We start from the raw sequence: 26,432 nt of genomic DNA on the forward strand, positions 1-26,432 counted from the left end.
CATCCTGAATTTAATCACTCAACCTTTTAAATAAAAAAAACTATACAATTGGAAAGGTCACTTTAGTCGAAATGAGTAATACCAGATTTGTTTCATGGCAAACCACAGGCTCTTTACTTCCCCAATGATACTTTACTTTCTAGCACACTGGGGACAGGATATGACTGATCAGGCCACAATTATGGATTTAAAGTTTTTTTTTTAAGACTGCAGCTAACTTAGTTTCCCTGATGTCCTTGGTTCTATAAGTCATTTTAGAATTGGTTTTCTGTGATTTGGTGGTACTCAGTTTCCTCAAAGTTGGTAAAAGGGCCAGCCTTTCCAGAAGGCAAGCACTTATAAAAGTGATGGGGCTGCTTATAAGAATCACTCTTTTTATACCAGTGAGAGTTCTTATTTCCTGTTTTTCCTCCTCCTCCTCATAAAGTCTTTCTCCAGTTTCTTATTGTGTGGGAAGCTCTGATGACAACTTCATGTGACTTTTTGGACTTGTTCTCCCAACCCTTTTGGCTAAAGGTACAATGATGATGATGATGATGGTGACAGTGATGAAGGCAGCTAAAGCAGAAGCCGTCAATTATTAGGCACTTACTGTTTGAAGAGTCCTAAAGATATTATTTAATTTTATCCCCATACCGATTCTGTTATGTTCATCTTGTTATCACAGTTTTAAAGATGACACGGATGAGGCAATAAGGCTTGGCATGATGAAATAATATCTAAAAATTAAATAATATTTACCCAAGGTGACACGCCTGTGAAGGGACATAGCCAGGACACAAACCCAGGTCTGTCTATCAAATATACCTAACAACAGGAACCTGTGCATTTGGGGTTTCTATAAAATGCTAATTGACGGCAAACAATATCATTAGCAGCATTTTTATTATCAATGAGCATGTGATTCAGCAAGTGAGTGTGAACGAAGTATCCTGACATGCAGGATTTGTATTGGGAGGATAAAACACTGGTCTTAGTTTGTCAGTTGCTATGACAAATACCAAACAACAAGTTGGCTTAAACGATAGGACTGTGTTGCCATGGTTTCGGAGGGTAGGAGGGTTGTTTCCATCCGGGGTGGGTGGTGTTCTGGCTGGCCGGCTACCCTTGTGTTTCCTGGGCTTTCCTGACACAGGCTGATGTTTCCTCCTTCCTCTGCTGGGCTCCTTCTGACTGCCGGCCGCTAGCTCCTCCCCACGGCTTTCTCTTCATAGGCCTCTCGTAATTCAGATTAAGAACCACCGTCAGACAGTGGGGCTACAATTTAACTAAAATTAATATCTGTAAGAAGACATATTTTAAATGGGTTCAGACCCACAGGGAAGTGAATTAAGATTAAGAACATGTCTAAATTGGAGCAATGATTCAATCTATCACAACATCTTAACCCAGAGTCTGCCTTTTAGTAAATATTCTATAAATGCTAATTGAAGTTACCGTTTCTATCCTGCAGATCCTCTCTTGCAGTTACTTTTTGTTGCCACATGGTGCCGCTGTTGAAGATGGGTCCTGCATGGTCTGACTAAGGTTTCCCCAGGGCGGTGTGATGCTTTGTTGGTTTACACTCTGGGTACAATGGTATCCTTAGGGGATTCTGGCATCAGCCACCTGCTGAGCTAGACCAGCCTTCATCTGCCCTTGGTGATTCCCAAACACAATTCCCCAGCCCCCAACAGGTTTCCTGAACTCTTTTGGACTTCCTTGCTAATTAGTGCTTGTTTCATAAAGATCTGCCAATGGGGCTGATTTTGGTTGAAATTTGTTTTCAATAGGGAGGTGGTGGGGAGGAGCTAACCAGCACTCACATTTGCCCAACAGCAGTTATCTACAAAAAAATAACTAATACTTAATTGATTAGCTTAGATCAGTTCACAGCTCTAAGGTTACACAGAAACTTAGGTCAAATCTGGAAACACCACCCACATTACTGCTTTTTTGTTTGAGAACTGGATGATATTGTCATCATGTACAGCTGCACAGGTGGTACGCTGCATAAAGTTTCCACCTCTAAGGGATAGCAGTTATACCACAAACATTGTATATTTGGACATTATGTCCATTTTGGGGCAGATGTCAATAGACTGCGGTGTTCTAAAAAAAGGTAGTATATTATGATAACTTTCAGACAAGTGAAAGTAAAGTGTCTTGAGGGAAGGGGTGAGTACTAATTTGCACTGTTGGAGACCTGGAGGGTTGACTTCCTATAGTTTCACTTCATTTTTCCCTGGGGTGGAATAGCAGGAGAGCTCATGTACCTTCCTGCCTACTGCTCATGGGGACTCTGTAATTTTTTCATTGAATGAGTGATTAAAAGAGGTAGAAATTTCATGTTCCTGGAGACTACTAAAAGGCTGCTTTTTGGGCAGGCCATGGTGGCTCAGTAGGCAGAGTTCTTGCCTGCCATGCCAGAGACCCGGGTTTGATTCCTGGTGACTGCCCATGTGGAAAAAAAAAAAAAAAAAGGCTGCTTTTTGCAAGTAAAGAACTATAGGAATATAAAACTCTCTGCAGCTGGAGTAACAAGCAGTGTAGTTAGGAAAACAGATGCTCAAAGAGGAAGAGTAAGCCTGAAGGGCCTTGATATGTATGAACCAAGAGAAGCGGCTTCCCTACGGAAGCACTACTTGCCCCCAGGTCACACTACATCCCTTCACCATATTGTCCTCTCAGCACTTTTCACAATCTGAATGGGTCATGTTTCTTTGTTCTCTGTTTCCCTCACTAGCATGTGTGTACCATGTGATCGGGGATTTTTAACTAATTTGTTCAGTGTTACATCGATAGGACCTAGAGCAGTTCTTGGCATGCACTTAGCCCTCAGTGAATTCTGTGGAATAAGTGAATCTATTCTGAAGATTAGTCAAATGTGCACAATCATATGACCATAGACTTGAAAGGAAATTTCAGAAGATCTGTCTAAGATATAGTTTTGTAGATGATAAACTGGAGCTTCAGTCAGGGGTTGGCTGAGCATTGTCTATGCTCCTTGTTTGCAGTTTCCGATTGAGACTGACTGCATGTCAAAACCAGCCCTTAATTTGTATTTCTGAAACCCATTGCAAATTTGCCCTGACAAACTCTCACGCTCTCCCTACTGACAGGAATAGGGTGGAAAGATTTAAAATCAATAAGAACCACTTCACAACTACAAGATATAGAAAATGGAGGCCATAAAAATAATTCATCTCCACCATTGATATCCACATAGCCTTCCAGTGAGGTATTTCCAAGTGGAGTATCTTTCTGTAGGTGGAGGCTTAGTCCCATAGAATCCCTCAGCAGATTATATCGGGAGAGAATACATTGGGCTTCCAATCTGGGGGTGGAGAGCTCCCAACTGCAGCACCTCTGTTACTTCATGCCATGGTGGTATCTCCATAGAGCAAATGGCAGAGTTCAAGTTTGTGGATGACTTTCATGAGTGAATTTCTTACACTTGAAAGCTGTATTTCACTTAGGAGATGGATGAGAGACAATGCCAATCAGCCATGAGGTTGAGAGGTATCTCCAGAGACAGGAGAATCTGAAGGAACTGGGAGAGGTCCCTGCTACAGATGGCAGTTAGAAGGGTCTCTGAATTTAAGGGTCTCATATGGGCACTCAAGAGAAGCTCTAGTATGCCTGCTCCAGTTTTCTCTGTGCCTGCCTCCTCCCATTTGGTGCCCACCACACCCAGAGTGGTTGATTCTCTGGTCGGGTAGCTGGTCCAGCTTCTCAGCAAGATGAGGTGATACTAAGGGCAGTGGGGCCTAGTTCTGAGGGATGAGGTCTTAGTTTGCTTTTTCCTAATCTGCTATTACAAGTATCACAAACTGATTTTAGCTCAATAAAGAAAATTTATTGGCTGCACATTTTGAGGCCAGGAGAAGTCCAAAATCTAGATACTGAAAAGATTTGCATTCTCCGCAAAGATTGTAGTGTTCTAAGTGCTGGCTGCAAGCAATGCCTGGGATTTGCTGGCTTTCTCATCACATGGCAATGTTTCCTCCTTTCTTTCCCAGGTTCCTGCTGATTTCCTGCTTTCTGCTACTTTCCTGTGAGTTTCTCTTCATAAGGACACCAGTAATTTAGATTAAGACCCACCCTCATTCAGTTGGACCCCTCCTTAACTAAAAATAACATCTTCAAACAGTACTCCTTCCAACGGGTTCACACCACTGTGGAATCAAAGGACATGGATTAAGATTAAGAACAATCTAAATTGGGTTATATAATTCAATCTACCACAGATTACAGGAGCCCCTCCCCTGCCTCCAGGTGCACAGCTTCTCTGTTAACTGTAGATGCTTAGTGAATGCTAAGGGACCCCAGATGACAGTTATGACACCTGTTTGCAGAATCCTACCAGCCCCCGTTGGTTGCTCTAATGGTGTCCAGTGGACCTAAGTAGGATGGCATAGGATGATAATCTCCCTTTCATTAACATAGATGTTAACATGGAATAGTATTTGCTGTCTTTATTTGAAGAAAATCAATTTATATCCACATACTCTCAGGGAAGGAGGAAAGAAGTCTCAATGTAAAGCAGAAGAATCTTCAAGATTTGAAGAGGGTTGCCATTTGGACTGTAGCTCAAGAGACGCAGTGTCCCTGCCCACATAACATTACTTGTTAGACTGACAGAAATGATAGCGGTGAGAGTATCAACGGTACCAGGAAATATGCCATGTGCAAATAAATGCCCAGCCTTTTGCCTGGCAACGTGGCCCCATGACCACAGATTCCCACAGCCTCAGGAGGCAGCCAGAGCACAGGATTCCTCACAGCATGTCAGGATTGTGACCAAACACCCATCCTGTTTTATAGAGTATGTTTTTTCCCTGAATTGAGTATTAAGGTTAGGAAAGCCACATTAAAAAATAACGAAAATCAGTATCCGATGACTTTAGAAATAGCCACACATGTTTACAGAGTTAAGTTGGTAGGAACTTCAGAAATCATCTAGTCCAGCCCCACTCAGTGATGGCAGCAGCCCCATTCCCACATCACCTGCATGTCACCTGGGCTCTGAGACGATGTCTTTTTCCTCCAATGTCTAGAAATTAACCATTTTGTGAGGCATTTTATTATGTTACTCAAGAGGAACCACTGCTCTATCTTCCTTTCTCTTATGGGCTAGAAACTTGGTAGTTTCATATTTGAACTCTTGGAAGATGATGTCTTCAATGGATTTACCAGTTCACATGTCCTGCTGTTTCTGTACCTATTTCATGTACTGTGAACAGGCTACATGCAAGGAAGTCTCTTGTCATAATTTCTATTTGCCAGTGTCCCCAGGGGCCTGCAGAGCCTCAGACTCTTCCTGGTGCTCTGTGACCAATGCAGAGGACAATGGAGCTTTCTTGATTTGAGCTTACTACTTTTATTATTGCCGTTTTAAGACTTGAGATCATTTTTTTTAAAAGGATCAATTTCACCTAACTCACTGGAAACTTAAATTTCCTAATTCACCTGAAATGTATAGTTTTTCCCAACCTCTAGTAACACCTTTCAAAAAAGGAAAAAGTTGAAATTGGCAGCATTTGTTCTTCATGAACCCATAGTGGTTTCCCAAACTCCAGCATTATCTTCATCTAAGCCTGAAGGTCAAATACAGTATGAGAAAAGAATTTGAGAATTATATGAAGTGTTCAATAAATTCCCAAGTTATTATTTTGGAATTGTAGTTTTGGATTTTCTTTCATGTCATTGACTGTTCCGTCTTGGTCTTTTTCTCACTTGTTTACCTCCTTCCCTGAATCTCTACTACTAGAGTATCAGAGGACTTGGTCCTGAGCTCTCTACACTGGGCCGAGGTGATTTCAGTGAGTCCTATTAGGAGCTTTTAATACTGTTTATCTGTCAGTGCCTCCCAAATTCCTATCTTTAATCATGACCTCTCTTGGAATCTTCATTCACCTGTTTAATGTGACTACTTGGATGTTATCAGTGTCTCAGACTTAATGTGTCCTAAACAGTACTCAAGCTTCTTTGGCTTTACCACCAAAACTTCTCCCAAACTCTTCCATATTTTGGTAACTAGCAACACTGTCCATCCAGTTGTCCAATCCTGTAATCATCTTTGACGCCCAGCTTTCCTCCACCTTCCCTCTACCATTTCTGAGCTGGGTGAAATCTGGTTGGTTCTACTTGGAAAATGCAGCTCACTACTCCTTACCTTTCCATTGCCACCTTCGTGGTCCAAGTTGACATCATTCCTTGCCAGATCCATTTCAATAGCCTCCTTCAGGGGTCTTCTGCTCTTTTCTCCTTCCACTTTATTTTCTGCTTAGAGACAGAAGGATCTTTCAAATGTGGAAGTCAAATCTTGTTACTCTCTTATGATTTTCCACTGTGATACCTTATGAGGGCCTATGTGCTTTGGCCCCCACCTGTCTCTCTGAGCTCAACTTGTACTTCTCTCCCATTTGAATAACTACACTAAAGCCACATGGGCTCTTTTCTATACCTCAGACCTGTGCAGACTAACTTTTCCAGCTCCCAGAATGCTTCTCTCTCAGTTCTGCAATGACTGGCTTCCTCTCACTATCCAGGTGTCTGCTTAAGGATGATGGGCACAGGTCTGAGTCTGATCCTTCTCTTTACCGTCACTTTACCCTATTCTGTTTTCTCCTTAGCACTTAGTTCAATATGTTTTCTGTTCCAATGAAATCATCGCAATGGAAATATGAATCTCGGAGGGAGGCCTTGTGTGTCGTATTCCCAGGTTCATCATATGCATTCTGTATTTATTTGCGAAATGCATCAAGGGATCTGAACTAAATTCAGAAGATCAGTTATTTTTCCACTTCATTGTCTTTTTGAAAAAAAAAAAAAAAAACTGGCCATGTCTTTTTGGTTTGAAATTTATTGTGTTGACAAAGGAGAAAGGAAAACAAGGGGGACTGGATAACTTTTCTGGTGCTCAGTTAAGACTGGACTATCCTTCTTTCGGCCTGGAACAATTTTATATCACTCTTTCCATTGTTCTTGGCACCCCCCACCCCCCATTCCCGGTTCTCCAACCCCCTAACCCTACCCAAGACTCAGATTGTTTGGGGATCATAATTTTCTTGTGTGTTTCTCCTAGTTCCTAGGCTCCCTCATTTCTCTTTTGAGTGTGGTCTTTATCAGTCTGAGTTCATCAGATGATTCAGGTTTTTTCTTTTTTAAAGCAACAATATAAAGGCAGTATATAATCAAGTCTCCAAATTGTAACCCAGCACTGCATTTTCTTACAAAGGACTCAATTATAGCCATGCCTTAAGGTGCAGGCATTAGATTCTTGAAGATGATTGAACATAATTGTTATTATTCGACCAGCATAACCGATATCCTATACATAATGTGATTATATGAGATGCAAAATTATTAAAGTCTAATAAAAATATTTTCATGTTAATGAGGAAGTAGTTCTTTCTCATTACACATAAGAGTGCCTGGCACATATTAGGAGCCAAAGGGATGTTGATATATTGACATGTGAATTTCAGTTACTATTAATTGTTTTGCTAAACATTCCTACCTTATCGCTTGCCCTTCCTTTATTCAGTATAACTGTCATCCTTAAGCTAATAAAGATTTCAAAATATATTTTATTCTGAATATAACCCCTATATAACATATATCTATATCTCTATCACCTGTCATTTATCTATCTGCAATTATTTAAACTGTGCCGTGTTTTATGTATCCTTCTATATTTGTATTTTTTCAGTCAATGTGTTTCTGAAATATTTCTATTTATGCACATGTCTTCAGTGCATTCATTATAATATTTCAATTCTCTACCGGGGACAATTAGTTGTTTCCATTCCCCACCTTTTTTTTTAAATGCTATTATGGGCAGAAAAGGGAAAAGAATAAAGCAGAGGATATCCTGAGCATGTCCCAGAATTTCACCAGGCCATTTCTCTAAAAGTGGAAGTGCTAGAACATACACCATCTTTAACTTTAGTGGATGTTACCAAATTGCTTTCCAAAATATTCCATATATTGATATGTAAGTTTCCCACTTCCCCACATTTTCCCTACATTTGGTATTTTCAAATTTCTGAAGTTTTAAGCATATGTTGTTGCTGTTTTAATTTGTATTTTCTGGTTATTAAGGAGGTTGAGAGAAAATTTTCATGTCAGCTAGTCAGATTTTTTTTTTCTTTCTGTGAAGTGTCTGTTAATTTCATTGTTTATTTATTTTTAAGGTTAGTGGCCAGGTTGTTATTGTTTAAATAAACTCTGTACATATTCTTGATGTGCAGTCTCTGGTGTTATATGAGCTTCACATATCTTCTGCCAGATTGTGGCTTTTCTTTTCATTTGGTTTATGGTGTCTACTTCATTTCATCATATATTTCCTTTAGGTTTTATATGTTTTGTATCAGATTTACAAAATCTATTTCTATGCAAATAGAATAAAAATCTTATTTCATCTTTCCTTTTATGGCTAGCCAGTCATTCTGTACCACTTAATGAACCATTAATCCTTTCCACATATTTGAAATTCCACTTCTGAAATTATCCCAAGTTCATATATATATATGGTTCTGTTCCAATAACTAGGGCTGTTTCAGTAACTGTAGCTTTTAATCAGTCTTAATGCCTTAGAAATGTGAATATGCCTTATGTTCTTTCTCAAAATTATCTTGGCTTTACTCTGCCACATTAGCTTTAGGATCATTTGTCAAGTTCTGAAGAAAAACTCTGTTGGAATTTCGATTGGGACTGTGAGGTATTTATTGGCAATATTGAGTGTTACTTTCCATAAATATGGTAGCACTTCCATTTATTTTAGGCCTTTATTTTATGTCTTTCAATAAATTTTTATAATCGTCTCCCTAAACGTCTTGCATGCATTTTATTGACTTTATTTCTTGATACTTAATAATTTCCACTATAATATAAACCCATATTTAAAAAAAACATTTTATAATTGTTGTTAAGTGTATGTATGTACAGGTTTATTATAACTTGACAGCCAATAGTTCTTTTTATCCTCATATTGTGACCTCCATAGTTTTTGTAATATATTTTGATTTACAATTTCATCTGATATTAATAGAATTAAATCAACTTTTATTTGATTAATATTTGACCAGTATTTCATTTTACATCATTTTAGTTTCAAATTTTATTTGTCCTTATATATTTTAGATGTTTCTTTCGTAAACAGCACATTGCTAAATTTTATGTTTTTTTAAATAAAAGCTCAGAGTCTTTTTGTCTTTTAGCAGGCAAATTTAATCCATTAACCTTTACTTCAATTATTATTGTAATTGAATTATCATGCTTTCTATTCATTCATTCATTTATATTATTGAGATATAATTTATGTGGAGTAAAATGCATAAATCTTATGTATACAGTTGGTAAGTTTTAACAAATATATAGAACAATTTAATTTATGTTCTACTTGAGACATACAATATTGCCATAATCCCCCAAAGTTCCTCACGTTTCTGTGTAAGCGTTCTGTCCGTATCCAGAAGCAATCGCTATTCTGATTCTATAATACAGATTAGGTTGATTTGTTCTCCAACGTCATATCCATGGAATCTTGCATTATGTACTCTTTTTTAATTGCCTATTTATTTTGCAAAATATGGTATTTTAAATAACCACATTGTTGCACGAATCAGAGTAAGTTAATTGATACTACTGAGCAAAATTTTACCATATAAATATACTGTAGTTTGAATTTTGTTTACAAGTATTTTTATTTCTCTCAGGTAAATATCTAGTAGTAGAATTTCTGAGTTAAATGAAAAATGGATGTACACCTTTATAAGAAACTACCAAATGTTTCTAAAGTTATGGCATCATTTTACACTGCTATCAGCAGTTTCAGTTGTGTCATTTTGTCACTGACAGAAGTTGTTCTCACGTTTTAAGCTTTTGACAATACAGAGAGGTAGTATATCTCATTTTGGCTTTAAACTTTTATTTTCTTTACTGACTAAGATATTGAGCATTCTTTTATATGCCTATTATATATACTTTTGTATATATTTAATTTTTTTGCCCATTTTCTATTGGATTGTTACTCTTATTAAATTTTGTGAGTCAGTTAAATGCTCTGGATACAAACACTTTGTTAGATACTGTGAATATTTTCTCCCAGTATGTAGCTTATCTTTTAATTTTCTTACTGGTAACTTTTGAAGAGCCAGTGTTTTTAATTTCGATGGACTCCAATTTTTCCCATGATTCATACTTCCTTTATCCCATCAAGAAATCTCTCCCTACCCCTAATTTGCAAAAATTGTTTCCTAGAAGTTTTATAGTTTCAGCTGTTATATGTGGTTCTTTAGCCACTTTGGGTTACTTTTTGTTTAAAGTATGATGTTCATTTGAAAAAAATAAGGATATCTAGTTATTCCAGCACCATTTGTTGCAAAGCCCATTCTTTACCATTCATTTACCTTTTCCTCTTGGTTATAAATCAATGGACCATATATATGTATGCGGATTTCTGTTCTATAGATCTATACTGTCCCTTTTCAGTTCCAGTTTCCCATCCAAGATACCACATTAGATTCTGTCATTGTGTCTCCTTATGTTTCTCCTGTGATGGTTTCTTAGACTTGTTTTTATGTCTTAGATAATTTTAAGGAGTACTGGTCTGGTGTTTTGTCTACTGTCCTTCAGTTGGGAGTTCTTTGATGTTTTCCCCATGATTAGATTGGTTATAGGTTTTAGGGAGAAAGACCACAGAGGTAACCACTCCTTTTTGATCTTTTCAGATTTTGAGCCAGGAGGGGTGTGACTGTAGTTTGAAGTATTTTTGCTTCATCTTTGAATTCAACTCTAACAGAATCCTTAAATCTTCTTTTCTTACCACCCCTCCCCCCCCCCCCCCAATGATGCTTTCCTGGGGGTGTGGAAGAGAGGAGACAATTGTAGGGATGAGTGATTTTTTTTTTTTTTTTTTTTTTTTTTTTGGCATATGGAACTCAGTCTCGCTGGTCCATGCTTTCAACTAAGGCTTGGCTGATTTCTTCTCATTAAAAACAAATTCTCTCTCTCTCTAGGCTTGATACCCAATCTTCTGTCAGTCTGTAACCAAAAAGAAGCTGAGGCTCTCTGCTCACCTGTGAAGATCTCTTTTGTTTTTGTTATTCAGTTATTCAGGGCTTCCACTGCTTTTGATTAGTTACTTAGAAAATAGGGCTTTTGTTGTGTCTAGTGTTTTCTTGTTGATGACAAGAGAGAAATAGTTCATCATTGCATTCTTTTTCTTAACTAGAAGCAAAAGTTAAGGGTGCTCAGGCTTTTTCTTTACCTTGCTTATTTGTTATACATTGTTTCATTCGTTCCTTCCTTCTGTTGAATTCTTTGTGTCTTTTCTTTTACGTTTTTTCTTTTATCCCTTCACTGTTTGCAAGATATATCTTTTAAGGAGTCAGTCATATAATTTAAATATGAACGCTTACCTTAAATTCAAAATATATATAATGTTTTAACTCTCACCATTCTCTCTTTAATTATTTATTGTAATTTCATGTTTGTCACACTAGTTTTTATTCTACAAAATTAGTAATTATTATTGTTATTAATAGTAATATTTATGCACTCAGTTCTTGGTTTTGATTTTCCCAATTTGTTCACCATTGCTTCTCTCAAACCATGCCCTCTTATGAGGTTTAAATTCCTTTTCTCTATGATCTATCCTTTGTTGGTTCTTTCAGCAAGTCTTTTAGGAAATTCTCACAGGCTTTGAGTGAAACTATGTTTATTTTGCCCTTTGCATTTCTTGAATGGTAATTAATTTGAGGAGAAAATTCTAAGCTTATTATTTAGTTTTGCTCACTATTTTTAGTGTATTATTCAATTTTCTTCTGGTCCATTCTGTTGTTTTTTGAGAATTTTGCTGCCAGTTAAAATGTCATCCTTTGGTTGGTAATATAACTCTCTGCCTACTTGCTTCTGAGATTTGTTCCTCTTTCTCTTTGGCATCCTATAGTTTTAATTTGAAGTATCTAGGTATTCATTAATTTTTATATAAGCTTTTAATGTTTGAATAGTATTTCAGTGCACTACTATAACTTAATTTATTAACTGGGCTCATGTTGATAGACATTTGATTGCTTCAATTCTTTCATTATAACAAAAGTGCATCAGCAAACATCTTGGTACTACATCCTTGATAACTGAATAACTGCCATATTGTTTCAGTCACCAAAACTTTATGTTGTGCTTTATATTTGATAGTTTGATAAATCTCTGCTATAGTATTAATATTCCTTTTAAAATATCTGGGTTGCAATTTTCACTGATTATTCTTCAGATTAGCTTTAGAACAATTTTATCAAATTCCAAAGTAATGGGATGGTATTTATTTTAAAGACTTGTTTTGAAGAAAATAATAATAATACTTTGTCTTCCTACCCAAAGGTATCCATGGTTTATCTCTTAATTTGTACTAAATCTCTTCTTTTTGTACTCCAGCATAATTTTATAGTTTTATATAAGTAGCTCCTAAATACATGTCTTGCTTTATATTTGTAGGTGTTTTCTGTTTTTAAGTCATTTTTAATCTGATATTTTGCTGGTATGTTTCTAATAGGATATAAAACTCTATTTTTGTATACCTACTTTCATCTACAGTAACTTATCTAATTCTTTTTCTGGTTCTATTAGTTGTTTTTGTTGTTTTTAACTGATTCTCCTGGGTTTTCCAGATTGAAAAAGAGCCTAACTTATAAAAATTAAAAACCATGCTCTTTGTTTTCAATATTTTACTTTTTATTTAATATTATCATCCAGTTTCACTGGCTATATCATAAACAATGTTAAATAATAGTGATGATACCTCTATCCTGTTATTCACTGGAAATTCCAGCATTGCTATAAAGAACACAGTACAACTGGTTGATTTAAGACATTTAAAACACACTCAAACATATTTTAAAAGTTTCAAGGCTACGGGAATACTGTTTAACAGTCTCAGGTATTTACTTTTAGCTATTCTAATCTAAAAACTAAAACGGAATATCTATATAATACATAAGAATAACCTCCAGAATGACCTCTCAACTCTATTGGAAATCTCTCAGTCACTGAAACTTTCTTTTGTTTCATTTCTCGTCTCCATTTTGGTCAAGAATGTTTTCTCACAATGCCAGGGCCAGCAGAGAAGACTCTGCTTCTTTTCAGAGTCTTTCTAAAATTGAGAAAAGGCTCTGTGATTGTATTAAACGCTTTTTAATGGTAAAATGTCACACATACAAAAATGTCTAAAACATATTTCCACTGTTAAAAGAGGAAAATTAAATAAGCCCAAGGTACCTACCACCCACATTAATAAAATATTCCAGTACTTTCCAAGCCATCTGTAGGTACCTCCGTGATTCACGTTGCTCTCTCCCTCACCAAAGGTAACCGCTACTAGAATTTTGAATTTCTCATTCCCTTGTGTTTCTTTGTGCTATTTACATATCCCTAATTAATGGATCCATTAACTTACCTGAATTTGAACTTGATGTAAATGGTTATGTTATTTGTGTTCTTTTGTAAATTGCTTTGTCATCCATTGCTTTTGCAATTCATTCATTTTAATACATGCAGCTCTAGTTTATTCATTTTAATATACCATATATGGTATATATTCCTCATGGTAGAAATGAAGCACAATTTTTCTGCCCCTTCTATTGTTGCTGAACATTTGTGTTGTTTCCTGCTTTTTTTTCTCTTTTATGAACAATCTTGCCATATCATTTTCATGTATGTTCCCTGGAACACATTAGCATGAGTTTCTGAGGGGGAGTTTCTTGCAAGAGTTTTCCATCAGGTGATTAGAATTGCTGGGTCTTGTGGTTTGCACACTGTCAACTTTACTGGATGATGGCAAGCTGTTTTAAAAAGTGGCTGTTCCAATTCATATTCCCATCAGCATTATAATAAGAATCCCCACTATTCTATTTTCTTGCCTAGTCATAGTACCATCAGACTTTTAAATTATTGCCAGCCCCAAATTATATCTCAAACTGGCTTTAATCACATTTATGTAATTACTAATTGAGACTGAGTATCTTCTTTAATGCAATTTTATTGAGATATATTTACATACCCTATAATCATCCAAAGTATACAATGGTTCACAGTATCATCATATAGTTGTGCTTTCATTACTACAGTTAATTTTTGAACATTTTTGTTACTCAAAAAATACATAAGGAGAATAAAAATGAAAATAATAAAGAACACCCAAAACATCCCATGCTCCTTATCCCCCATATTATTTATTTATTTTTGTCCTTATTTTTTCACTCATCTACCCATACATGGCCAGGCGAGTGTCAGCTACAAAGTTTTCGCAAACACAAGGTCACACTGAAAAGCTATATAGTTGTGCAATCGTCTTCAAGGCTATGGAAATACTGTTTAGCAGTCCCAGGTATTTACTTTTAGCTATTCTAATCACTAAAAACTAAAACGGAATATCTATATAATACATAAGAATAACCTCCAGAATGACCTCTCAACTCTATTGGAAATCTCTCAGTCACTGAAACTTTCTTTTGTTTATTTCTTGTCTCCATTTTGGTCAAGAATGTTTTCTCACAATGCCAGGGCCAGGCACATTCCAGGAATTCTGTCCCCCCATTGCCAGGGAGATTTACATCCCTGGGAGTCATGTCCCATGTAGGAGGAAGGCAATGGGTTTACCTGCCAAGTTGGCTTAGAGAGAGAGAGGCCACATTTGAGCAACAAAAGAGGTTCTCTGGGGGTGACTCTTAGGCATAATTATAAGTAGGCATAGCTTCTTCTCTGCAGGAATAAGTTTCATAAGAGCAAGCCCCATGATTGAGGTCTCAGCCTATTAAATTGGTTGTCCCTAATGCTTATGAGAATATCTGGAATTCCCCAAGTGGGGAAGGTTAATATTTCCACATTTTTCCCCTGTCCCTCAAAGACGTTTTGTAAATACTTTTTTTATTCTCTGCCCAAATTTCTCTGGGATATATTGGGGCATCACACTAACCTGTACAAACCAACAAAATCTCACCCCTATTCAAGGTTCTATGTATTTAACGTGTTTGGATAAATTGACCATACAAGTTAAATTAGTGTGCTACAGAAAATGTAAATTTTGTAGCAAATAAACATCTATTCCTTTTGTCTCACACAGAAGTTGAAGTTTTAAAACACAGTCAACATCCTCTTTTACCCTTTAGTTTTATTTACCTTAGTTCTGTCCAGATTTGCTTCATCATATCTCTAATTGAGGTCTGATTTCTTTTTCAGCCTTTTGAACAGTTGCTGTATGGGGTAATGCTGACTTTCAGAGCAGCAGTACCCTAGCTCTGAGCCTCAGGTATCACATAGATACCCAAAGTTCTAGGGACTGACCAGGTTATACACAAAGAGCTCAGCATCTCAGAATTTAGAATAACCCTTACAACTCAGGAATAGATGTGACAGCTGTGAAAGCATACAGTCTAGGAACATTTACACTAAGCCTTCCCCTGATAACCTATGTACTTGAATTTGATTCTCAGAATTTGCACCTTATAGTTAGTCCATATTAGTGAGCCATTACAGTTTGGCTTTTTTGTTTCTGGCTTATTTACTGAACATACGGTCCTCAGGTTTCATTCACCTAGTTGCATGCCTCACACTTTCATTCCTTCTTGCAGCCACTCAGTATTCCATTGTAGATAAAGACTACAGTTCACGCTTTCATTCATCAGTCGAGGTACCATTAGACCACCACTATCCATTGCAAACTGCCTCTACTGCTGTCATAAACACTAGTATGCAAATATCTGCCCATGTCCCTGCTTTCAGTTCTTCCAAGTATATACCAAATAACAGGGCTGCTTGATCATATAGCAATCCTATACTTAGCTTCCTGTGGAACCACCACTCTGCTGTCCAGATGGGCTGCTCCGTTCTACTTCTCTACCAAGAGTGAATAGGGAACAGTGTGATCACTCTCTCCACATTTTCTCCAGCACTTATATCTTTCTGTTTATTTTTTAAACAGTTTTATTCACATACCATATAATCCATCCTAAGTAAGCAATCAATGGTTCCCAGTATAATCCCTTAGTTATGCATTGACCACCACAATCTATATGGGGACGTTTCATTTCTTCCACAAAGAAAGAGGAAGAGGAAGAAAAAGGAAATTGAAGAATAAAAAATACAAATTAAAAAATTAAATTAAATTAAAAAAAGAAACACCAACACCAAGAATCCCATACCCCTCTTTTATATCCTCCTCTTACTGACATTGAGCTTTGATATATTACCTTTGTTACACTTACTGGAAGCATATTACAATGTTACTGTTAACTTGAGACTCTAGTTTGCATTGATTATATTTTTTCCATATACCATCTGTGGTAGTTAGATTCAGTTGTCAACTTGGCCAGGTGAAGGCACCTAGTTCTGTTGCTGTGGACATGAGCCAATGGTATGTGAACCTCATCTGTTGCTGATTACATCTGCAGTTGGCTAAGAGTCGTGCCTACTGGAATGAATGATGTTTGACTTAATTGGCTGGTGTGTAAATGAGAGAGTGCAACCTAGCACAGCTCAAGCAGCTCAGCATACCTCATCTCTGGACTCGCAGCTCAGCCCAGGCCTTTGGAGATGCAGAAAGGAATCACCCCAGGGAAAGTTGTTGGAACTCAGAGGCCTGGAGAGAAGGCCAGCAGAGACCACTCTGTGCCTTACTATGTAAGAAAGAACCTCAGATGAAAGTTAGCTGCCTTTCCTCTGAAGAACTAATGAAATAAATCCCCTTTCATTAAAAGCCAATCTGTCTCTGGTGTGTTGCATTCCAGCAACTAGCAAACTAGAGCACCATCCTATTTTCAACACCTTGCAATGCTGACATTCATTTGTTCTTTCTCATATGAAAGCATTCTTGTATTTGTACATTTAATCACCATCACTGACCACTCTAGGTTTCAATAAGTTATACAGTCTCAGTTTTTATTGTCTATCTTTCCTTCTGGTGTCATACATGTCCCTAGCCTTCCTCTTTCAACCATACTCACACTCATACTGTGTACTCTTTGTTCTGTGTACTTACAATGTTGTGCTACAATTAGTATTGTGCTATCTGTTTCTGGATCTAAACAATCAATCCTGTTCAATCTTCTATACTCCTTCAGCATCATGTCTGATCTCTTTCCTCTTTCTATCTCCTAAAAACCTATGTTCTCAACTTTAACTCTCAAAGTTTGCTCATTAATGCTAGTTTGTATTAGTGAGGCCACACAGTATTTGTCCTTTTGTTTCTGGCTAATTTCACTCAACATAATGTCGTCAAGGTTCATCCATGTTGCCGCATGCTTCATAATTTTATTCTGTCTTACAACTGCATAATATTCCATCATATGTATATGCCACAGTTTGTTTATCCACTCGTTCATTGCTGGACATTTGGGCTGTTTCTATCTCTTGGCAATCATGATTAATGCTGCTATAACTATCAGTGTGCAAGTGTCTGTTTATGTCCTTGCCTTTATTTTCTCCAAATATATACCTAGTAATGGGATTGCTGGATCTTATGGCAATTCTGTATGTAGCTTCCTGAGGAGCTGCCACACTGCCTTCTGAAGTGGTTGCACCATTCTACATTTCTACCAACAGTTAATAAGTATGCCTTTTTCTCCACATCCTCTCCAGCACTTGTAACTTTCTGTTTTTTTTTTTTATAATAGCCATTCTAATAGGTGTGAGATGATATCTCATTGTGGTTTTGCTTCAAATTTTCCTAATAGCCAGTGAAGTTGAGCATCTTTTCACGTTTTTGAGTCATTTGTATTTCCTTTTTGGAAAAGTATCTGTTCATGTCTTTTACCCATTTTTAATTGGGTTGTTTATCATTTTGTATTGAGTTGTAAGATCTCTTTATATATTCCAGATACTAAACCCTTATTTGATATGTGGTTTCCAAAAATTGTCTCCCATTGCATAGGCTGCTTTTTTACTTTTCTAACAAAGTCCTTTAATGCACAAAAGTGTTTAATTTTGAGATGATCCCATTTATTTATTAATTCTTTGTTTGCTTAGACTTTGGGTGTAAGGTCTAGGAAATCACCTCCTATCATGATCTTTAAGATATTTCCCTACATTTTCCCTTTAAAGTTTTATGTTCTTAACTCCAATGTTTAGATCTTTGATGCATTTTGAGTAAATTTGTATATAAGGTGTGAGAGAGAGGTCCTCTTTCATTCTATTGGATTTTAATTGATATTGCACTGAATCTATCAATCAATTTGGGTAGAATTGACATTGAAGAACTAAATACGGTTAAGATGTCAATTCTACCCAAATTGATTGATAGATTCAGTGCAATATCAATTAAAATCCAAAAAAGTTACTGTGCAAAAATATGTTCTTCCATTTATTTATTTATGTGTAGGAAACTATATGAAATTGCTAAAAGAAATCAAGAAGAGCTAAATGATTTCCTCCTCAGACTGCTCATTACTAGTATATAGAAATGCTACCAATTTTGCATATTGATCTTGTACCCTGTCACTTTGCTATATTCATTTATTAGCTTTATTAACTTTGCTGTATTTTTTTCAGGCTTTTTACATATAGCATCATGTCATCTGCAAACAATGAAAGTTTTACTTCTTCCTTTCCAATTTGGATGCATTTTATTTCATTTTCTTACCTAATTGCTCTAGCTTGAACTTCCAGCAGAATGTTGAACAATAATGGTGACTGTGGTGAGCATTCTTGTCTTCTTTCTGATCTTAAAAGGAAAGATTTCAGTCATTCCCCATTGAGTATGATGTTAGCTTTGGGTTTTTCATATATTCCCTTCATCATGTTGAGGAAAGTCCCTTCTATTCCTATTCTTTGATGTATTTTCATCAAGAAAGAATGTTGAATTTTGTCAAATGCCTTTTCTGCATCAATCAAAATGATTATATGGTTTTTCAGATTTGATTTATTGATGTGGTTTATTGCATTATTTTATTTTCTTGTATTGAACCAGACTTGCGTACCTGGAATAAATTCCACATGGTCATGGTGTATAATTCTTTTAATGTGCTGCTGTATTTGACTTGCAAGTATTTTGTTGAGGATTTTTGCATCTATATCCATTAAAGAGATTGATCTGTAATTTTCTTTTCTTGTAATCTTTGGTATTGGGTGATGTTGGCTTCATAGAATGAGTTAAATTGATTTCTCTCTTCAATTTTTTTGAAAAGTTTGGGCAGGATTGGTACTAATTCTTTCTTGAATGTTTGGTAGAATTCACATGTGAAGCCAGCTGGTCCTGGACTTTTCTTTTGGGGGAGCTTTTTGATGACTAATGCAATCTCTTTACTTGTGATTGCCTTATGAGGTCATCTATTTCTTCTCCAGTCAATGTTGGTTGTTCAGGCTTTTTTAGGATGTTGTCCATTTCATCTATGTTGTCTAGTTTTTCAGCACATAGTTACTCATAGTATTTTCTCATTATCATGTTTATTTCTGCAGGGTCAGTAGTTATGTCCCCTCTCCCACTTCTGATTTTATTAATTTGCAACCTCTCTTTCCTGCTTGCTGTTTTGTTTTTTTTTTTGTCAGCATAGCTAAAGGTTCATTGATTTTATTGATTTTTTGGCTCTATATGTCCACCTTTCTAGTGCTCTGAGTTCAGCTGACTCCAAAATCCTCTATCTTTATATTTTTTATTTTATTTCATTTCATTTTTATCTGTCAGCTTGCCTCCTCTCTGACAGGATTAAAACCACAATTAGAGTGTGGCTGAGCTACCTTTCCTTGTTCCCAGTAGAGACTACTTAAAGATGCACCTTTAGGGAATTTTCTATCTCACCTTAGTTATTTCGTCTCTCAGACATATGTTAATTCCATCCTTGCCAGGGGCAATGCTGAAGCCTGAGAATGCCCACAGTTCTATTAGTGGACTGTTAGGAAGTAAAAAACAAACAAAAAAAAATGGAGAGAAAAAAGTCCTTTTAAGAGCTGGACCCCAGGCCCCTGGGTTTGGAGTTGGTACTTGGCTCTTTGTGCTCCTTTTCCAGTATTTTGAGTTCATCCAACTCAAAAAGCTTCTATTTTTTTAATCAGCCCTAACTCTCCCCGCTCTGCTGGGGCAAAATCTTCTTCATGCTTGTTTCAGGTTTATCTGTGCTTGAAGCTTGTTTGCAGCAGTCTAACTTAGTTAATTAACTCTGCAATTGGAGCTTGGTTGAGTGTCCTAGTAGAGAAGGCTTCTTTTTCCCTCAGGGAACCAATTCCTAGACAGCTAGCTCTGCCAGTGGGGGAGGGGTGCAGCCTCCATGGCTAGGGAGAATTACAGTTCTTTGTAGGATCTCAGCCTGTCCATTCATTCCACTGGTATATGATGTCTATCCAGTTCAGGTGTCTCCCAAGCAGTGGTTCCAGGCAGTTCTTGGCTATTACTAGCTGCCCTGGAGGACTAACTAAATTCTACAGCTCACTATGCCACCATCTTGCCCCACCCTTGATGGTTTTGCCCCACCCCTGTTATTCTCTTGCCCTGTCCCTGATGGGATCAACTTTTAAAATGTTTATGGTCTATGTATTTCCTCCCTAGTTATGTCTATTAATAAGTTTTTTGCATGGAGTTTTGAATTTTTGTTACTGATTTATAAAACTCCTGATCTCTTTTGTTACTTGTCCTTTGTTGGTTATATGTTGCCAAAATCTTCCAGTTTTTGTTTTTCATGAAAGACGTTCTCAATTTTTAAGTTGTTAAAATTTTCAATCTTTCCTTTTACGTTTGTGTGTGCTTATTGTGTTATTTAAAAAATTCTTTCCTTCCTGAAGCAATGGAGTTATTCTTCTATATTGATTTCTAAAAATGTTTATAGAAGGAATTCTTTTCAGTGTTTTGCTGTTCAGGATCTTTTTTTGCGGTAGTTTTGAGATAAGTGCCCCAATTGGGTTGAATTTTACAGAAAGCATGTTTTACATTGATTAGAATAGTCATGTTTTTTCCCCTAATTTGTTAATTTGGTGAATTGTATTACTCGGACAAACCCAAATTGGTAACAGTGTTTTTCTCATTTTTATACATTTCTGAATTTGGTTTGCCAGTATTTGGTTTACATTTTTAAATTTATTCTCATGAGCAAAATTGGCCTGTTATACTGTCTCTGTCTTGTTTGGGATCAAGGTTAGGTTGGTCTAATAAAACAAATTCTTTGGAAGAGTTTGTGTAAATTTGGAATTATCTGTTCCTATCTGTTTGGTAGAACATGCCTGTAAAGCCATCTGGTCCATAGTTTTCTTTTTTAACATTTTAAAATATTGCTATCATTTTTAAAGAGTTAACAGATTATTCTTACTTTCCCTTCTGTCTTGAGTCAATTTTGATTTGTTGTGTTTTTATAGAAACTTATCCATTTGTTTAAAGTTTATAACTTTATTGGCGTAAAGATATCCACAATAACCTCTTACTAACTATTAAGTTCTTCCAGCATCTGTAGTAATGTCTTTTCTCTCATTCCTATTTCTTTGAACATTATCTCTGTTTTTATTGATTAATCCTGGATGATAGTGTTCTGTTTATTAGTCTTTTCAAAGACCAAATTCTAGGTTTGTTGATCTTCACTCTTACATGTTTCATATTTTATTATTATTTGTTTTTATCTTTATTATGTATTTCCTTTTATATTCTTATATTTATTCTGATATTTTTTTCTACTGTACCTGTTGGATACTTGGCTTACTGATTTTGAGTCTTTCTTATTTTTCTAAGGAAGCACTGAAATCTTTAATTCTCCTGTAAATACAACTTTAGCTGCCTTCTACATTTTAAATATAAATATTTTCTGATTTCCATTATTTCTTCTTTGACCCATTAGTTGTTTTCAATTTCCAAATATTTACAGTTTTCTATCTACATTTTTTCATATATTCTAACTTAAATGCATATTGGCCAGGGAATTTTGGGAGGCTTTAGATAATAGGAACTTATTTGCCTGCATTTAAGGCCATGAGAATGTGCAAATCAAGGCATCATCAAGGGAAGTCTTTCCCAAGGACTGTCTGCCTGATCCTTGGCTCCTAGGCCACAAGGCAAGGTATGTGCAGCCTCTGTTGGGCTCTCCCTAGTCTTCCAGATTTCCTTACTTTCATCCTTTTGGTTCAGAGGCTTTCTCTCTGTATTCGTTCCTTTTATAAAGGACTCTGAAATAGGATTAAGTCCCATCCTGAATGAGGTGGGTCACGCCTTAACTGAAGTAGCCTCATCAAAAGGTTCTATTTACAATGGGTTTACATTCATATGAATGTATTAGATTTAAGAACAGGCTTTTCTGGGGTACGAACAGCTTTAAACCACCACAGGAGGTAAGGGCAGGATCAGAAAATCTTAAAGAGGCAAGAGACTGAGAAGGAGAGAACACACGCAATGGCTTTTGCAAAGTTGGGTTCACAGAGTATAAAGTGCGGTATAAAAGCTACTATTTCTATGTGGTGCTTAATCAGTGAGCACCGCACTCACTGTGTGGCTTCCCACTCAAATCATATCTGCTCTATTGTATGCATATCCCCCCCTTTTTTTAATTGGAGAAGTCTGAATTTACAAAACAATCATATAAAATACAGGATTTCCATACACCACCCTACCACCAACACCTTGCATTGCTGTAGAACATTTGTTACTATTAATGATGCGCTTTTTTAAAAATAAATTGTACTATTTTTATAGGAGTTACCTTTGTTACAATTGATTAAAGATTATTAAAAGTGTTCTATCCAAAGTCCATTATTTACAGTAGGTGGGTTTTTTTTTGTTTTCCCATATTCCAGCCTATTATTACCACTTTGTGTTAGTATTGTATATTTGTTATAATTCATGAAAGAATGGTCTTATAATTGTACTATTAACTGTACTCCATCATCTACAATAGGGTTCACTGTGTTATATAGTCCTATGTTTTTATCTTATAATTTTTATTCTAGTGATACAGTCACCCTAAAGTTTCCTCTTAACCACACTCACCTATACAGTTCGGTGCTGTTAACCACACTCACAATAATGTGCTCCCATCACCACCATCCATTTCCAAACTTTTATCATTAGCCTTGATAGAAGTTCTGCACAAGTTAAACATGAACTCCCGATTCTCTAACCCCACACTATCTCCTGATAACCTATATTCTAGATTCTAGCTCTATGAATTTGCTTATTATAATTACTTCATAATATTGAAATCATGCAATGTTTGTTCCTTTGTGTCTGGCTTATTTCACTCAACATAATGTCCTCAAGGTCCATCTATGTCATCACATGCGTCAAGCCTTCATTTCTTTTCACAGCTCAATAATATTTCATTGTATGAATATACCACATTTTATTTATCCATTCGTCTGTTGATAGATACTTGGGTTACTTTCATCTTTTGTCAGTTGTGAATATTGCCACTATCAACATTGGTGTGCAAATATTTGCCCAAGCCCCTGCTTTCTGTTCTTTTGGGCATATACCTAGTCTATGAGTAATATTCCATTGTATATATATATATCACATTTTGTTTATCCATTGATTGATTGATAGGCATTTGGGTTGCTTCCATCTTTTGGATATTACAAATAATTTGCTTTGCCCCATCCCTTTTGACATGGATTTTTATCACTTTTTTATACAATTGATGTTAGTTTAAATTAAAACATATATTTACCATTGTCTTGTTTATTCTTCCTTCTTAGATCAGATTTTTCTTCTGCCCCAAATACATCCTTTTGCAGGTTACTGTTTTGTGGATAAGTACTCTCAGTTTCTGGTTTTGTGGAATCATCTTCATTTTACCATTATTGAAAGTTTCATTGGGCCTAAATCTCTAGGTTGACAGTAATATTTCTCAGCTCATTGAAGATATTCCACTTCTTTTAGTCAACTTTGTAGATGAGCAGTCAACAATCCTTCAGAAGACTGTTTCTTGTAGATAATCTGTGTTTTATTTCTGCCTGCTTTTAAGATCTTTTTGTTTTCATTGATTTTCTTTGATGTAGCTATGGTGATTCCTATATCTGAAAACTATTTCCTTGAATATCTCCTTGAGTAGTGCCTTTTATCACCTTCCATAAACTTGATTAGGTATGTGTAAACCTTCTCATTTTATCTTCTATGTCTCTTAAACTCTCCTGCATATTTTTCATCTCTTTATCTTTCGAGGGTATTGGAATATTTTCCTTGGATCTTTTTTCCATATCGTTAATTCCTGCTTTAGCTCTGAGATTCTTGCTCAAATGTGGCTGTGTGCTGTCACCTTAATTGTTGAGTAATGTGTCTCCATTGGGAGAAATCATAGGCCTTACCATCTAAAGTTCCTTAATTCTCTAGAATGAAGATTAAGGTCGTTCAGTTTTCACCTTAGAGACAATGGGTGTTCTAAGACATGGGTAGACTCTGCTTGGTAACACAATTATGACATCATTGTATCACATATAACATGCCATTTCATGCTTATCTTACTTTTCTAAGGCACCTGGGTATTTCCAGGCAACTCTTTTGTAGGCAATGCCAAGAGCACAACTGAGTTACTGCCAGTGTATGTACCCATAACTGGCCACAGCAGAGAATGAAATCAACAATTATAGGCTTCATGCTCAGAAAAAAGAGTATGATTTTATCATGATATTGACAACAGTTCCACACTCTACTTGATTTGACCACCAGAAAATATTACCCGCCATGGGCGAAATATAAGCCTGTCTGGCCTGGGAGGGGTGTTAGTCTTCTTTCAGTTCCTTCTTCCTGTCCATTGTTGTCCAACAGAGGAAGCTTTCTTCTTCAGACTCCTTCCCTTGGTACAGTCCCCTTTGATGTTAAAGAGCATTCATCAGAACCTCCTAAGATTAGGTTATGAAATTATGAAATTTTTAGACCAAGCAGATTATCCTAAATGATTTGTGTTGTAATTACAAGAAAAGACATATAGTGTAGTAAAATATTGGTGACCTTTTCCCTATTTTTTTCTTTTACTGTATTTGGTTGAACATTTGTTTTCTAACTGAAAAGCTGGCTTGTAATATACATTCTGAAGCAAGTGGTGAAGATATTCATAGAGGAAAACATTCTGAGTCCAAAAATGCCATTATCAGAGAAAGTTCGCCTAGCACCCTGTGAAACTAGTATATTAATTAGTTTTGAAATCAGAAAGAACTTTAGAGTTGCTAAAGAGCCAGCTGCCCTGCTAATGGTCACTTAAGTCAGGGCCCAGGAGGAGCTCCAATACCACCTCAGAATTCCTGGTCAGGCCTCCTGTTATGAGCTTGAGTCTTCAGGCTCATGTCTTTGCTGAATGGGTTTGCTGATTTTGCCCCTGTAGTGATGACTTGTGGCTTTGGTTTCCATGATCCATCTTCCTTCCCCATGATGCAACCATATTCCTCTGGCTTTAATGATCAGCTTAGGAATGGCATGTGATTCAGTCAGAAATACACTGAAATTTTTCTGGGACTGTCAGAAAAGAGTCTACATCCTCTTTTCCACTGGATTGGAAGCTATAAGGATGCAGACTGAAACTGAAGTGGCTGTCTTATTACCATGAGGGTAAATGGAGCCAACACACCGAGAATAGGGCAGATAAACTGAGAGGCAACCGATCCTGGTGGTGCTTTCTGAGTCCCTGGATTCATAGCTGAAGTTATCATTTCTTTGTGCTTTTCAGTTTCATGATGAAATCAAATCATGGCATGGAAAATTCTGATGTGTTTTGATCAAACATCCATGGATTCTAATCAGGGTACCCAGAGGAATTCAGTTCTTAGAAGTTTCGTCAGGAGTTAATTGCTTAACTTTTATCTAATAATAGTATTGTCCTTAAATGATCTACAGACACGGTGAAGCTGTTCAAACATTTTTTTCACTGGGAGATTATCCCTTGGCATATTTCAAGTGTATCACATGGTTGAAAGTAATTGGAGAAAATGGTTCAAACAAATAAAATGAAAAGACTACGTTTTAAGAAACAAGAGGTAGTTTATGTTCCCTAAGCCCTATTATTCTGGGTTGCTATTAAAAAGTTCTTTCTGGCAAATGGCAGAAGTGTATGGGGTGAGTGTAAATCACGATAGCCCAATGGAACCACCCACCCTAGTAAAGACCCTAAATTTACCTTAAATAAGCATAAGAAAATTAGTAATCATTTGGTGATTCTCAACAAATAATATGCAATTACAAAGATGGTTCTCAACAAATAATATGCAATTACAAAGATGGGCCTCAAAATTAATGGAGGATGCCAAGCTCTGGGAACAAAGTGAACATTTAATTTTCAACAGGAAAATGATTGTAACTTGAGCCCAGCTTAGGGTTTGCATTGGAGAACTCTTGGCCTTAACTTACAGATAGGATGGATTCTCTCTAACTCAGAGGTTCTCAATCTTGGCACTATTCGACATTTAAGACTAGATCACTGTCTGTCCTTGTGCTTTGTAGGATGTTTAAAACCTTCCTGGCCTCTGTTCACTAGATGCCAGTCACACCCCCTGCCCTC

The 26,432-nt window shown here is 36.5% G+C and overlaps 1 long non-coding RNA gene across 1 annotated transcript; it reads right to left on the bottom strand.

The window, feature by feature from the left end:
• Positions 1–880: 880 nt before the first annotated feature.
• On the bottom strand, positions 881–24,309 carry LOC143657897 (uncharacterized). Its single transcript, XR_013163014.1, has 3 exons — positions 23,613–24,309; positions 6,158–6,264; positions 881–1,218 (listed from the first exon to the last, which is right to left on the bottom strand). It is a non-coding gene; the product is annotated as an uncharacterized LOC143657897 (long non-coding RNA).
• Between the last annotated feature and the right edge of the window lie 2,123 nt (positions 24,310–26,432).

This window comes from Tamandua tetradactyla, chromosome 15, assembly GCF_023851605.1.
Source record: "Tamandua tetradactyla isolate mTamTet1 chromosome 15, mTamTet1.pri, whole genome shotgun sequence".
NCBI lineage: Eukaryota > Metazoa > Chordata > Mammalia > Pilosa > Myrmecophagidae > Tamandua > Tamandua tetradactyla.